A 13,297-nucleotide genomic window follows, 5' to 3' on the forward strand; every position below is an offset into this window, starting at 1 on the left:
AAGCCGGCGACCCGAATTCGATTCCTGCACACGGCCAACACCAGTGACGATTATCTGAACCGGTCCTGGGCCGTTCCCTAGGTCGACTCAGCCTCAAATGAGTGCGGTAGCTGGTGCGGTGTGTTAACATCGCCACGCAGGAGACAAAGGCGGCCGGGCGAGGTGCTGGCCAACCACCTCCTTTATGTGCCGTTGCCGGCCTTCATAGGTGCTCGCTAACAGACCTTGCCCCTTAAGTCAGTTAAGGCTATACGGGGGATCTTTGTCTCTCCATGGTGTGACTGCTATACATGTGTAAACTCAGCTGTCTCACACTTGAAATGTGACATTTCATATTTCTATTGTGCGTGCCAGTCTCTCCACAGGAAAGCTGTTGGGTGTTTCCATCCCACAGAATGGCTCTCACTCGTGCTGTCGAGCATGGAGGAATGATAAGCTCAGTCTGGCCTAACCCTAACAACCCTAACCCTCAACACTTACAAAATCACAATGGTGAAATTGAGTGCTCTCACAGAGTCGCCTTGCCGCAGGAACGCGGAGTCCTTCGTTTGAAAACGTGACACTAAATCGCGACTTTGCACCCTCAACGTGCGGCACAGCGAACACTGTTCAGCGGGTAGGCAGGATGCACTTCCCCTTGATGCCGACGAATACTCCCATCTCCGGGCATACCTCTACTAGAGTGGCAGAAGTTTTGTTTTTCATGTTCACGGAGAGTACCTGTCGTGCCTTGGGATTATTTTATCGACGAGTCTTGTACAAACGTGTCATTTATCTACTCTTGAAACAATATTTCCAAGAGCGTTTGGCTCCGTATGAAAGGCAATGAAAATGTGTATCCGGAGTATAGATTATAATCAACGTGGACATCTGTGAAAAAAAGAGCTTTGGAGCGCATCGGATTCCTCCAGTCTAAATAAATGCTCCGATTCTGAAATGTTATTTGGGTTAAAGTATCACCTGCTTTCCTCGAGCACTGTTTACTTCATGACAGTATACAAATACTGTGCTGCGTTTATTCACTGACCTCACTGGTTGCACGCAGATAAAATGAGGGTAGAACTCCAACAATTAGCGGTGATATGGGATGAGCGTCTCACTGACCGTGCAATCCGCGGCACACCGTGAAATTACACCAAGAGATTAGCACTGGAAAATTGCGGATTCTAGGAGGGAGAGAGAGGCACGAATCTCACCACTCCAGTAGTCTGTGGGAAACAAAAAAACAGCCTGCAGATTATTATAGGAGTTTCACCTTTTTAATTCTGAAACACATTTGGAGCAAATTTACCGCACCTCTGATTAGCACGATTAGCTATGTACGTTGCGAAAGGAGTTCAACAAACAAACATACGACCAAATGCGCCTGTGGTTAAGAATTTTCGCATTTCTGAGAATTATCATCCAAAGCGAACTACATCGCCCGATCAAGAGACCACGTCGTCAAAGCCTGCATAACCCGAACCCAATATTTTGTTTGAAATATTTTTTATTCACATGTTATTTCTGTATCTCTGTCTCTACATCTCCGTGTGTCTATGAATGCCCATTAGTCTATCTGCACCTTTCTGTGTCTCAGAGACAGAGACGTGTTTGAAGTGCTTAAAAAATGTCACCACGCTATGAATGTGTTTTTTTTTAGTGCGGCAGGCTTCTTTCTTTGAAGTCTGTCACGCTTAAAAAATGTTTCCCATTGTGGTGTCTCGCGAATTTTAGGAGTAATTAACTGCCATACGTAATCTGCGAACTTCCGCAGATGCTGTGAGTTTTAACTGCCCTCTAAGAAAAGTCCCTAAATCTTAATATTCTCCAAACCATGGAGCCACTGAGAGTAATTTGCTGCTCCAAAAATGATTGACGTCCACTCACATAAAACATTGACAAGTATATGTATTTATTTATCTTGCATAACCGGTGCTCTAACTGTATGACAGTCACGTGTAAAAGCATTCTCTGAATAAATACAATTGAAGGATTGATTTTTGAATGTCACAGTATCGTGTATTTCGTGTATCTACCATGTTTAAATTGAGTTGACTGGATATTCTTGCAAAATACAAACATGATATTACAGTGGACAGGAACATGTAACAATGCTTGTGCACATTGTAATTATATCAAATGGGTCCAGCAAAAACAACCCCTACCTCCTCGTTGGTGCTGGACTGTAACGCTGTGGTGAGCAGTGACATGCGGGGGAGGGCCAATTTATATTGGCCATTCCCCTCATGGCGTTTGTAACCACCACAGCGGCCAAATGGGGATTCTGGATGGGTGCGAGGGGCTGGTAACCCCCTCCACCTTCAATTAATTACCACAAAACCACGTCTAAAATAGTTAATTAAGCTTGTGTCGGAGGCCCCAGGAGAACAGGCATTGATGATGTCTCCTGGCCAAATCCCATTTGGCGGAGCCAGGAGACTGAATCTTTACCCTCGGGGCTCCTCCAGAACAACAAAAAACCACTGACAGTGGCCACGTGGAATGTTCGAACGCTCCCTGCGGAGGAGAGGCTGCCACTCCTCTGTCGGAAGCTGGACCGGTGCTGCCTGGATCTTTGTGGTATTCAGTAGGTCCGGTGGACCGGCTTTGGCTCGTGCCACCATGAGGGGTGGACAGTCCTCGACCCGGGGCAGGAGACTGCCAAACAACAGGGAGTGGCTCTTTTTCTGAACAAAAGAATGAAGGGGGCGTAGGAGCATTGCAGTGAGGTGTGGGAAGCTGTAAGCCCCAGGCTGCTTTGGGCTCGCCTTCCCATCAACCAGAAGCAAGGAGTGGTGGTCGTGGTTACTTATGCCCCCACCGAAGACGAACATCTGTGGAGGGATGCAGGTAAGGCCGATGAGTCAGATTACTTCTATGACCTCTTGTCATATGTGCTAGCTAAAGTGGCCCCTCGGGATAGAGTCATTTTGTTGGGCGACTTCAATGCCCGAGTTGGTCATGATGCTGGCACCTGGTCTGGAGTGATTGGAAGGCATGGGTCAGATCAGCTCAATAACAACGATAAGAGGTTGCTAGATTTTTGTGCAGCCCATGGGCTTGTAATTACCAACACACTGTTCCGGCATTGGCCCATCCACACAACATCATGGATACATGCCGGGTTTAAGCAAGAACATATGCTGGACTACATAGTGACGAAACAGCGGATGCGGGCCCATGTCCTTGACACCAGGACCTACCGTGGATCTGATCTGCCCACTGACCATCGACTTGTCATCTGTAAGATGCACCTGCCATTCTTCCACTCTGGTGCTGGGTGTATACCCTTGACCACATTCAAACCCAAGGTAGCCTGGTCTCAGCTAGCTGATGAAAATTGCAAGCGAGAATTTAATCATCACTTGCAGCTGGGGTTGGCATCGTCCGTCACTCCTCCAGATGTCGAGGGGAAATGGGCGAGGTTTAGGACTGTGGCTCATGCTGCTGCAATGGCTGCTTTGGGTACATGGTCCAGACCTCCCCAGAGACCCTGGCTGACGGCGGAGGTGTTCAGGCTAGCTGAGAAAAGCGACAGGCCCACCATCATCTTCTACAGCATCCCACGTCAGAGAGTGAGGAGGCTTACCGCAGCTTACGCTCGGAGGTTTGGAGAGCCGTGTGGCGGATTGCTGAGAAGATGGAGTCTGCCTCAATGGCCTGCGATCACAAATCGCTATTTAACTCCATCAAAAAAGTAACCTGCAGCGCCACACCTATTACAATCATTAGCGGAAAGAATGGTGATCCAATCTACGACCCCCAACACAGGTTTGCAGATTTGTTGAGCATTTTTGTGAAGTCCTGGGGGAGCGAAAATCCCTCGTGGGACAAAGTGGGGATGACCCTGCTGAGGCTGCGGTGTCTCAAATATTGGAAGAAGAAATCCCCCCCTGTGAGTGGCTAGCTGAGGTGCCATCTGTTGAGTAAGTATATTCTTGGATCTTTCGGTAAAGTCACGTAGATAGAAAAAAGGAATAAATGTAAAATAATAAAAGCAAAAAACCCACAACGTTTTGATCGCAACACAAGCGGTCTTCATGAGGCGTAGAGAAAAGAGGTGGCAAGCTTCTAAATGCAACTGCTATTAAGGGCGTTCAAAGTGAAACAGCATGGGCAAGGCAGCCAGCGCAAATGTAGGAGGCAATGGGAGGAGGGAGGGGGCAGAGACAGGTGGAGAGAGGACTGCGCGCTCGCCTTCAGCTCTACCTCTCCTCCCCCTATCTCTACCCCCCCCTCTCTCTCCCCCTATCTCTACCCCCCCGTCTCTCCCCCTATCTCTACCCCCCCTCTCTCTCCCCCCTATCTCTACCCTCTTCCTCCCCCCCAGTGTCTAACACACTTGGACTGCACCCTCTCCTTCAGCTCCTTTCTCACCCCCAAATTTTTCCTTTTTTTTCTATCTACGTGACTTTACCAAAAGAACCAAGAATATAAATTCCTGCAGTCACGGTAACTTTTAAATCTTGAAGAAGTACTAAAGGCGATCCAGAGTCTCAAGGATGCCCTGGTGGTCCCCCTCTTTAAGAAGGGAGACCGCACAGACTGTGACAACTACAGGGGCATCTCACTCATCAGTGTGCCGGGAAAGGTCCTGGCAAGGATTATTCAACATCGCCTTGCTAGGCACGCTGAGGAAAGGCTTGTGGGAGCCCCAATGCGGTTTCAGCAAAGGGTGGTCCTGCACAGATTCCATATTTTCTGTCCGTCTGCTACAGCAGAGGTGTAGGAAACTCCAACAAAATCTACATCTCTGCTTTATTGACCTGGTCAATAACTATGATACTATCAGTAGGCCTGGGCTCTGGGTTATTCTTCGTGCTTTCGGAGTCCCTGACCCTCTGCTCACGATCATTAAGGACCTTCATGATGGTAAGCAGGCACAGGTGGTGCATCTGCCAGTCATCTCAATCAGTCGACCCGTGGTACCTGGGTCTGCCCCGTGACCTCCTACCAGTGGGTGTAGCTCGGCACAAGCGGCGTGGTGACGTCAACGCCACTTAGTGGCAAATGGCGGTTGTTGTTGTTGTATATCAAATGTAATAATCTAGGTTCAGCTCTACTGTATATTTGTAGGTCATCTCTCAGGGGCTCAATGTCAAACAATGACATTGCTTTAGTGAAAGCTGACAGTAAATATTATTGCAGGGCAGTATTTTTGTACTTTTATTTTACAATGTTATATCCATCTGAATGTTTGCGTATGTTTTTCTGTTATATTTGAAATTTTTACTTAACAAAAAATACTCACGAGTAAAAGACATTCTGTAAAAACGGACTCGACAGTCAACGTGCAGTGAAACCCATTATGGGACTTCACTTGTAAATCATATCATCAGTTTTACCCACGTGAAATATGCCTTGCAGTGATACAAGTTATCGTTGAGATTGGCAATTCCTTCACAAGTTCACGTACACAAAACATTTCCCGCCCTGTAAATGCACACTAGGCCATCCTCTCCCAGGCCCAATCGTGTTGCGTGGTGTGGCTTATAACGGTTTGTCAATCTCTTCTCACTACTCTATCCTATTCCGTGTCATATGCATCGCGACCTTTGCTCCCACTCAGTTGAGTAGGACACCGATTTGTTTCTTTCTATTCTACCAAGCAGTGTGTCGTGTCTTGCTTAAGCACTCTCACTTGTCCTGTATCATACTTACTGATTATTATATGGGCCTTAATACTTTAATAGTATCGTCGGAAGAGACTATTCCTCAGCAAGCAATATGAACATATGCTAAGCTCTAGGCTGCAATTTTAGAGACAAGAAAATTTAGATTAACAAATCACGTGACATTGTTTCCAGAGTACATCGTGACGTATTGTATCTTGAACAGTGTGCTGTCATAGTGGTCGTAATTAAATTAACAATGCAGCGCTTACGGGCTAAGCTTGCCTCGCTTAGATACATTTCAATATCATGGAATCTAAATTTCAAAAATATTGAAAATCATATCAAACTCAACAAACCCTATTAATTTCAATTTCAAGTTCAGTTCGTTGAACCTGGTGAGAACTTCAAGAGACCAGGATGGGTCACTTGCAAGTATGACCTGGGTCACCAAAGTGACGGAAGCAGAACAAATAAAACAAAAGTACACCGATGAAGCATACGGCAACCAGAGCAACTACAATAACAACAAACACAACTGTGTTGTCACGTGTAAGAATAAACATACCTCGTGTAAATTTAGACCCACATTTGATATCGTACTGAATTTCGTGTGCATTGCAGTTTTGGGGTGACTAACAGACTGCGCGATATCGCAGGGTTAACGTTTTCTTGTCAGACGAGGAAGGACGTGAGCCATCGTGTGAGTCGCAGCTTCCTTCCTCAGTGTGGCAATTTCCACAACGAGGAGACGTTGTCCATCGAGGACACCTCCACGGGTCTGCGGCTCAAAATATTTTTTTTTTCGAACTGGTGCTGCTTTGCAAACCGTGTCGGCTCTGATGCCTCTGAGCCACACTGCGTCAATGCAAATGGAAATTTGGAAGATATCTGAAACAACACAAAACGTGACTCACATATGTATTAAAATTGAAAACTTAATTTCTTCATAACTGCTTGTTGTGTTTAGTGTGTTGTCCTTCCCCCGCACCTCCTATTAGCACATTTGGCTACGTACGGCACGAAAGAAGTTCAACATACTGTACGTACGGACATACAGGTCGCCTGGTTCGTAGCATATTGCGCGACCCACTGAATCTCGAATCTAACCATGAACGAGTTACAATCACAGATCACTGAAATGCTTCAATGTGTAATTATCCAAATAAAAGCCATTACAGTGTAGAATTGAATTCTAGAAAGGCCCATCACAATTCAAGGTTATACGTTGTTAACCAGGTGGTGAGAACTCAAGAAACCAGGATGAGTTTCATTTGCAAGAGTGACCTGGGGGATTCGGCTGCCAGTAGGGGCGACCATGTTGGCATTTTTATCAGCACATTTTCGTGGAAGATTACATTAGACAGCGTCTCTACGATTCGATAATACCACTGTACAGTACAGTATTGTCATTTACAACCCTTTGTCAATACAATGTTGGATGAAGGCCTCCCCAAGCCTTTCTAAGAAAGGCTGTAAATTATTATGATCAATACAACAAAGATACTCTGTGAAATATAAGGAGACTGCATTACCATGCAGTTATTTCTTTCTTACATTGCTGAAGGGCAACATCGTTTCTAACTCTAGAACGTGGTGCTAAGCCACTCCTGTAGAACTAAGATTTATCTCATGATCGATAACAAACACAATTTACAACGTGTGCATATTTCATGGATTTGACGCATTGCTCGATCGAAAACCGAGGCGCAGAAATTAAAAACCTTAACTCAATATGGGGATACGAGAAACATGTGCAACGTATGACGTGTGTGAAGCCACCACTTTTATACAAAACACCTCCTTGACGCGTAGACTTTGACTTTTTGGGGGAGGGGGTTACCACCAGACTGCCAATTAGTAACAAAAAATAAACCTTTATTATGAAAACTTCCTTTTATTCGAGGCCCTATCAACCGCGACAGTTGAATGGTCTGCAAAAACGCGTGTTTTCCATAGCCCTACCTCTTACAAATATTCGCAGTAATGCACGATTGTTGAACCTGCGGATGGATGAGCAGTAGAATCGCAAAGTAATCTCGTGGATAAGAGGACCCCACGATATATTGCCATCCCCCATAACCACGAACGAGAGGACTTCTGTAATTATTTATATCAACACAGAATCGCAATGATCCAAGAGGCACAGCTGCGATTGCTAGAAGGGCATTCCAAGTCACCAATCTCCACCACGCGACTGCCAGCTCATTCATGTTGTGTAATTGCCATAGCAAGCGAGAACAATCACAAACTAAAGAGACATCTTACCTTACAAACGCGGTATTTAAAATATATTTATATAAAATGTGGGATATGCAACAGGCAGCAATCACGCGCGAAACATTCCACTTTCCTCCGCCACTGTCTGAAATGTAATATTCAAGACCAAAACACTTTTCTAGGAATTCTGTCTGGCTCGGTACCAAATTTGGGCTCAAGTGTGCCCATGGCATTTCAGCGGTACTGCAATGTGTGAGATGACACAAACAGTTACTCTTTACCACAGTTTGACTTTTAATGTGTTTTTTTGGGGAAACTTGAGTTCAACCGTTGTGGGAAGCTTTTTAAAAAAAAGTATAAAATATCTTAGAAATTGGAACAACAGAGCATTCATTTCTCAGTAAAGGTAAGCCGAGAGAATTCTCATGTTAAGTCTTCCGGTATTTGTGTAATGCATTATGATGATAGGGTAGTTAAAATCTGGTACCGATCAGCTGAAAATGGTATCCGATTAAACGTGTGTTAAATATGAGCTGCAGGGAATGTGATTTAATTGGAGCTGGGATGGTTCGTTGATTTTAGAAATTGCGGCCACCCCTAACATCCTGCCTCCTGAAGGCGGGAAACCTCCACGAGCCATGCTCAGCGTGATGTGGCTGATGACATCACCAAGCCCTGCGCGTAACCTCCCGTCCAGCGGCACACATGGGAACAGAGGTGAGACTTTTTTTTCTCCACATCTCATTCAGTCAAGCGATGATGGGTAGATTAATCGATTACCGCTATATAATCTGATCATCCAGATATAATTTGAACAAAGGACGATCTTGTTCCATCAGACAAGCGTTGTGCCCCCTGGCAATTGGTTATTAATAATATAATCGTGATAAGCTGTCGACAGGTTATGTTTGCGTATCACGATGGTACAATGAAAATGTAATCTGTTTACCACACTCTACATTACAAAATGTACAGTGTCCCCCCCCCCCCCCCCCAGTCGAATGAGCTCTCCTCACTTTTTGTGGCCGAAAGCGGTGGAAATTTCACATTCTTGTGGCAGTGACATGCCTAAACATACAGGGCGTATATTTTAAAAGTACAAAGCAAGCGTGTTGAACGAAAAAGAAACGTTACTTGGGTATGCTTTTAAAAGACACACCCTCGATTACAACCGTACGGTTGAATTCCCACAAAGTAGACGTCATTGTATCATCCTCAGAGGGAAATTGTGCTGCGTTGAACTGAAATTGTAATTTGAACGCAAGAATTAATGCGAGTGCTCTATCAATGCCCCCCCACCACCCAATATTATGTTAACTAGCAACCAAAATAGGCCGTTGAAGCTGTTTGAAAGACTAACAAGAAGGGTGAATGACGGCAATAAGTCGCATCGGACTGTTGCACGTGACGCTTGCTTGCAGTGCCGGATTAAGCTCGTGCGGGGCCTGTAGCATATGTTAGAAAGGGGCCCTAAATAAAAAAAAACCACGTAAATATTTAAACACACACATATTTTACTTGCATAGTAAAGTTATTGTATTTTTTCATTTGCTATACAGCCAGATAATACGACAAATCTTTAACCTTAAACATCCAGTCGTTCATAAAAGTCGAAGGCAGTATAGTACTATAGTAATAAAGCAAGTGCAGAATCACTGAACCGGAATTGATTGCTTGAAAGCATTTAGCGCGGGGCCCTTGAAAGTGCGGGGGCCCGCAGCTACTACATATGTAGCTACTTTTGCTACTCGGATAATCCGGCACTGCTTGCTTCTGCGGTAAGAGCCGCCTCGGAAATCCCATTCGGGGCACAGGAAGGCGGAGCTGAGAGCAGCCACGGAGTCGCGACCGTGGCCTTGGGCCAAGACAGGTGAGGAGCAGCTCCCCCGCAAGCGGGGGGCGCCACGATGGCTCGGAGATGTCAACTGCCTCGCCTGGTGTGACAGGAGGTTCGTGGGTTACGATCCCGACCCTGACGCCTGCTGCTGTATATTTTGGAGTTTGCATGTCTCTGTCTCCCTCCCTTATTATTTATGATGATGAGATAGGCTGCTGAGTGTTAGGCACCTGGCGTAAGGTAATGTACCTGTTACTGGCTTTTACGGAAATACGATCGATCGCAGAATGTGAGGAATTACGCATTGGGTCCCTGGATACTTTTTTTAAATATATATATTGTTATGTTTGTCGTAGTTTCACCAAACAATGCCAGCCTTTGCTCAACACAAAAGGCAAATTCGACGTGATTGGCAGAAATACATTTGCGACTATATTCTTGGTTCTTTCGGTAAAGTCACGTAGATGGTCTTTTGTTATTTAAATTGTATTATTTAAAATGTAAAAAAAATATTTATTATTTATATTTTTTATCTACGTGTCTTTACCGAAATAACCAAGAATATTAATTCCTGCAGTCACGATAGTTTAAAGTCACATTTGCGACTGATTGTCAGCGGGAATCTGACGAGTCGGCAACGGACATTCGTGACTTGGCTGTTTTTCTGCCAATATCAGTGGGAACTGCTTCTATACTAATACGTGAATCAGACGCAACATCCTCTCACACATTTGTCACATAGCATATTGTCACGTAGCATGCATGGGCAGGTTTACAGCATATTCCTGAGGAAACCCTTCATGCCGAACATTATCCGCCGTGTGGAGAGTCACTGACCTCACAGACACCTATAAACCAAACACAACAACAAAAATCTGTTTTGAAATTGCCTCTGATGACATGGATTGTAAATATGGACATTGGCAAAGAACATGGAACAAAAAAAACTGAATAGGAAACAAAGACACCCAAGTCAGGAAATAGGAACACGCAGAACATCCAAATGAAAAGACATCGAGTCATTTTGATTGTTGACAAAAGTGGCCTTGGGCTGGACACGCCACTAGATGAGACAATGGGCAATTTACATTAGGGAACATGCCTGAGAGGATGACCATTCCAGAGATGGATTTATGAAATCAGCTCACTGGTTGGGGCAAGGTGGATTATGGCATCAAAAAAATGTGGCGGCGAAGGAGATGGTGGGGATAACGACTGGTATGTAGGTCATCAAAGACGCTGGTTTCTTGGAGGGTTGTGTGTGTGTCCTCATTCTGTTCGCGGCGATCGAACATCGATCACCGATCTCCCAGACTCCAGAACGACAACACAATACCGTGGTGGGGGGGGGGGCGATGACATTGGAGGACTTTAATCCAACAGTGAACTGAGCATGGCTGTTGGTGATACTTCATTGATGGAGTGGCTTGTGCTCTATCTCATAATGATTCGCAGTTTGGGGTGCGGGGTTATTTTACCACAAGATGGCCCACAAATTCCTCTTCCGTGCTTTGGCCAATGTCTTCCCAGAATGCATTCTCGAAAGAGGCCTCGTGATTTGGAACTTAAGCAAAAACCAATTCGAATTAAATAGGTGGTGGAATAATGGAGAGAGGGGTGCAATTGCCAGGCAATAACTTGCAACTTCCACGGCAGTGCGCAAGAGTATGGATTCCTGCAGTCACGAAAGCTTCAAATCATGTGCCAGTGTCACGTGGTGTCACGATACACGCCATTGCGAGCGACAGCACTTACGTTTGAAAAGCACAAACCACCAAGAGCTGTCATCGCGAGCACCAAAGTGATGACGTTTGTGTTTTTCTTCGTGCAAATGAATAATGTGATGAGCGCGATGTGACCACTTCGATCTGACACCGCAGTGGACATTTTACCCGCAGCAGCGAGTATTTTCTTTTTAAGATAATTAAAGAAAATTATGCCCTTGGAGTTGCGTAAGACGAACACTTCTTATTTCGCTTATTTGGCTGATAAGCCACTTTGTTGAGCAATCATTTGTGGCCAGGTCGCTTAAAAAAAGGAACCTAATAGCTCCGTGGGCTTTACCTGCTAAAATATACCAAAACAATTGTTTCGTTTTATTTGTATATATTTGTTCGTGATTTGCTTACATTTCCTAAACGTTGCACTCCCATCGTGTTTTTCTTCGACGTATTGCTTGTTGCTGCAACGTTCTGACCCCCGTGCCCCCGGCTGGACGTCTGCGAGAAAGAGCTTCGTAGCTCATCGGATTCCTCCTGCGGTATAAATAAATCACGATTCAGACATGATCGCAGACGATTCGGCTTTCAGCAGTTGTTACCCCTCCGGGAAGCGCGACAATCTCCATCAGCCGGGCCGGATGCCAACTTCGAAGGGGCTTCGCTACTCCCCATTATGCCGAGAAATTGCGAGTCGCTTCTTAGGCTACAGGGCTCGGCATCTCGCACAGCGGCTTGCACGTAGAACTGCATTAACCATGCGATTAGAATGGACTTCCAGCCCCCCTCCCTCCCTCCCTCCCCCAATTTCAGCAGGCAGCTCAGATGAAACTTTTAACTCCCTCTGAAGGATTAACTTTCGAGTTTCATGCAGACCTTTCTCTCCCCCCGCCCCGCCCCCCCACCACAAAGGAATCCATCTATCACCACAAGGAAATGGGAATTCAAAGCCAGCAAGTTTGCAGACGTGGGGGGAAGTGCGCTGACGACACCGAAGTCCACAAGAATGCATCCCAGAGATTGTACCAAGCGTGCTCGTAGCCACACAATCCCCCCCCCCCCCCACGACTTGCTGCCAGTGCCATTGCGCTGCACGTGAAATGCTTTTAGCAACGCCGGAACGCCCTCTTGACGTTCAGCAACGCCTGCGGAATTAACCAGCTCGACAAACGGCAAAGGGGCCGTCCATAAATGACGTCACGCGATTTTGGACGATTTTTGAACCCCCGCCCTCTCGTCACACGGCGTCACAAAAGGTCAGACCCCCCCCCCCTCAAATATGACGTCGCAAAGCTTTGACACCCCCCCCCCCCCAAAAAAAAAAACAACGATATTTCCATTTTAAAAATAAAACATGCTTTAAATCGTCTTCTTGGTTCTTTCGGTAAAGTCACGTGACTTTACCGAAAGAACCAAGAAGATGAATCCCTGCAGTCACGAAAGCTTTAAATCGAAATGTAATGCTTTGAATCGCTTAAAACTATTGTCATTGTAGTGCGTATTTAATGTGGCGCTGCACTCTGATGTTGTAGGAGTGTTGTTATAACCATTAGTGTTGTTATAACAATTCTAAATGTATTTAAAGTTGCGCATTTTGATGTGACGTCACATTTCTCAACTCCCCCCCCCCACCTCGTCACACATCGTCACAAATGTTTGACCCCCCCCTCCCTAGGTGTGTGACGTCATTTATGGACGGCCCCGAAGGCAGTAGCCGTTTCGTGTGAGCAATTAGGCAGAATAATACGCGCTGGGCTGCAAATCCTTATTTAACAGGCTGAAATGTAAAAGGTGGCAGCGAGGCGCTTAATCGTGTAACAAGCAGCCCGCGAGTGGTTTACGGATGAGTGCAATACACTGTGGATGTGTGCACGCGAGCGTGTACAAACAATAGCATGCAGTGTTGCGCATAAACACAACCACGTCTC

Source organism: Lampetra planeri, chromosome 2 (genome assembly GCF_965212315.1).
Source record: "Lampetra planeri chromosome 2, kcLamPlan1.2.h2, whole genome shotgun sequence".
NCBI lineage: Eukaryota > Metazoa > Chordata > Hyperoartia > Petromyzontiformes > Petromyzontidae > Lampetra > Lampetra planeri.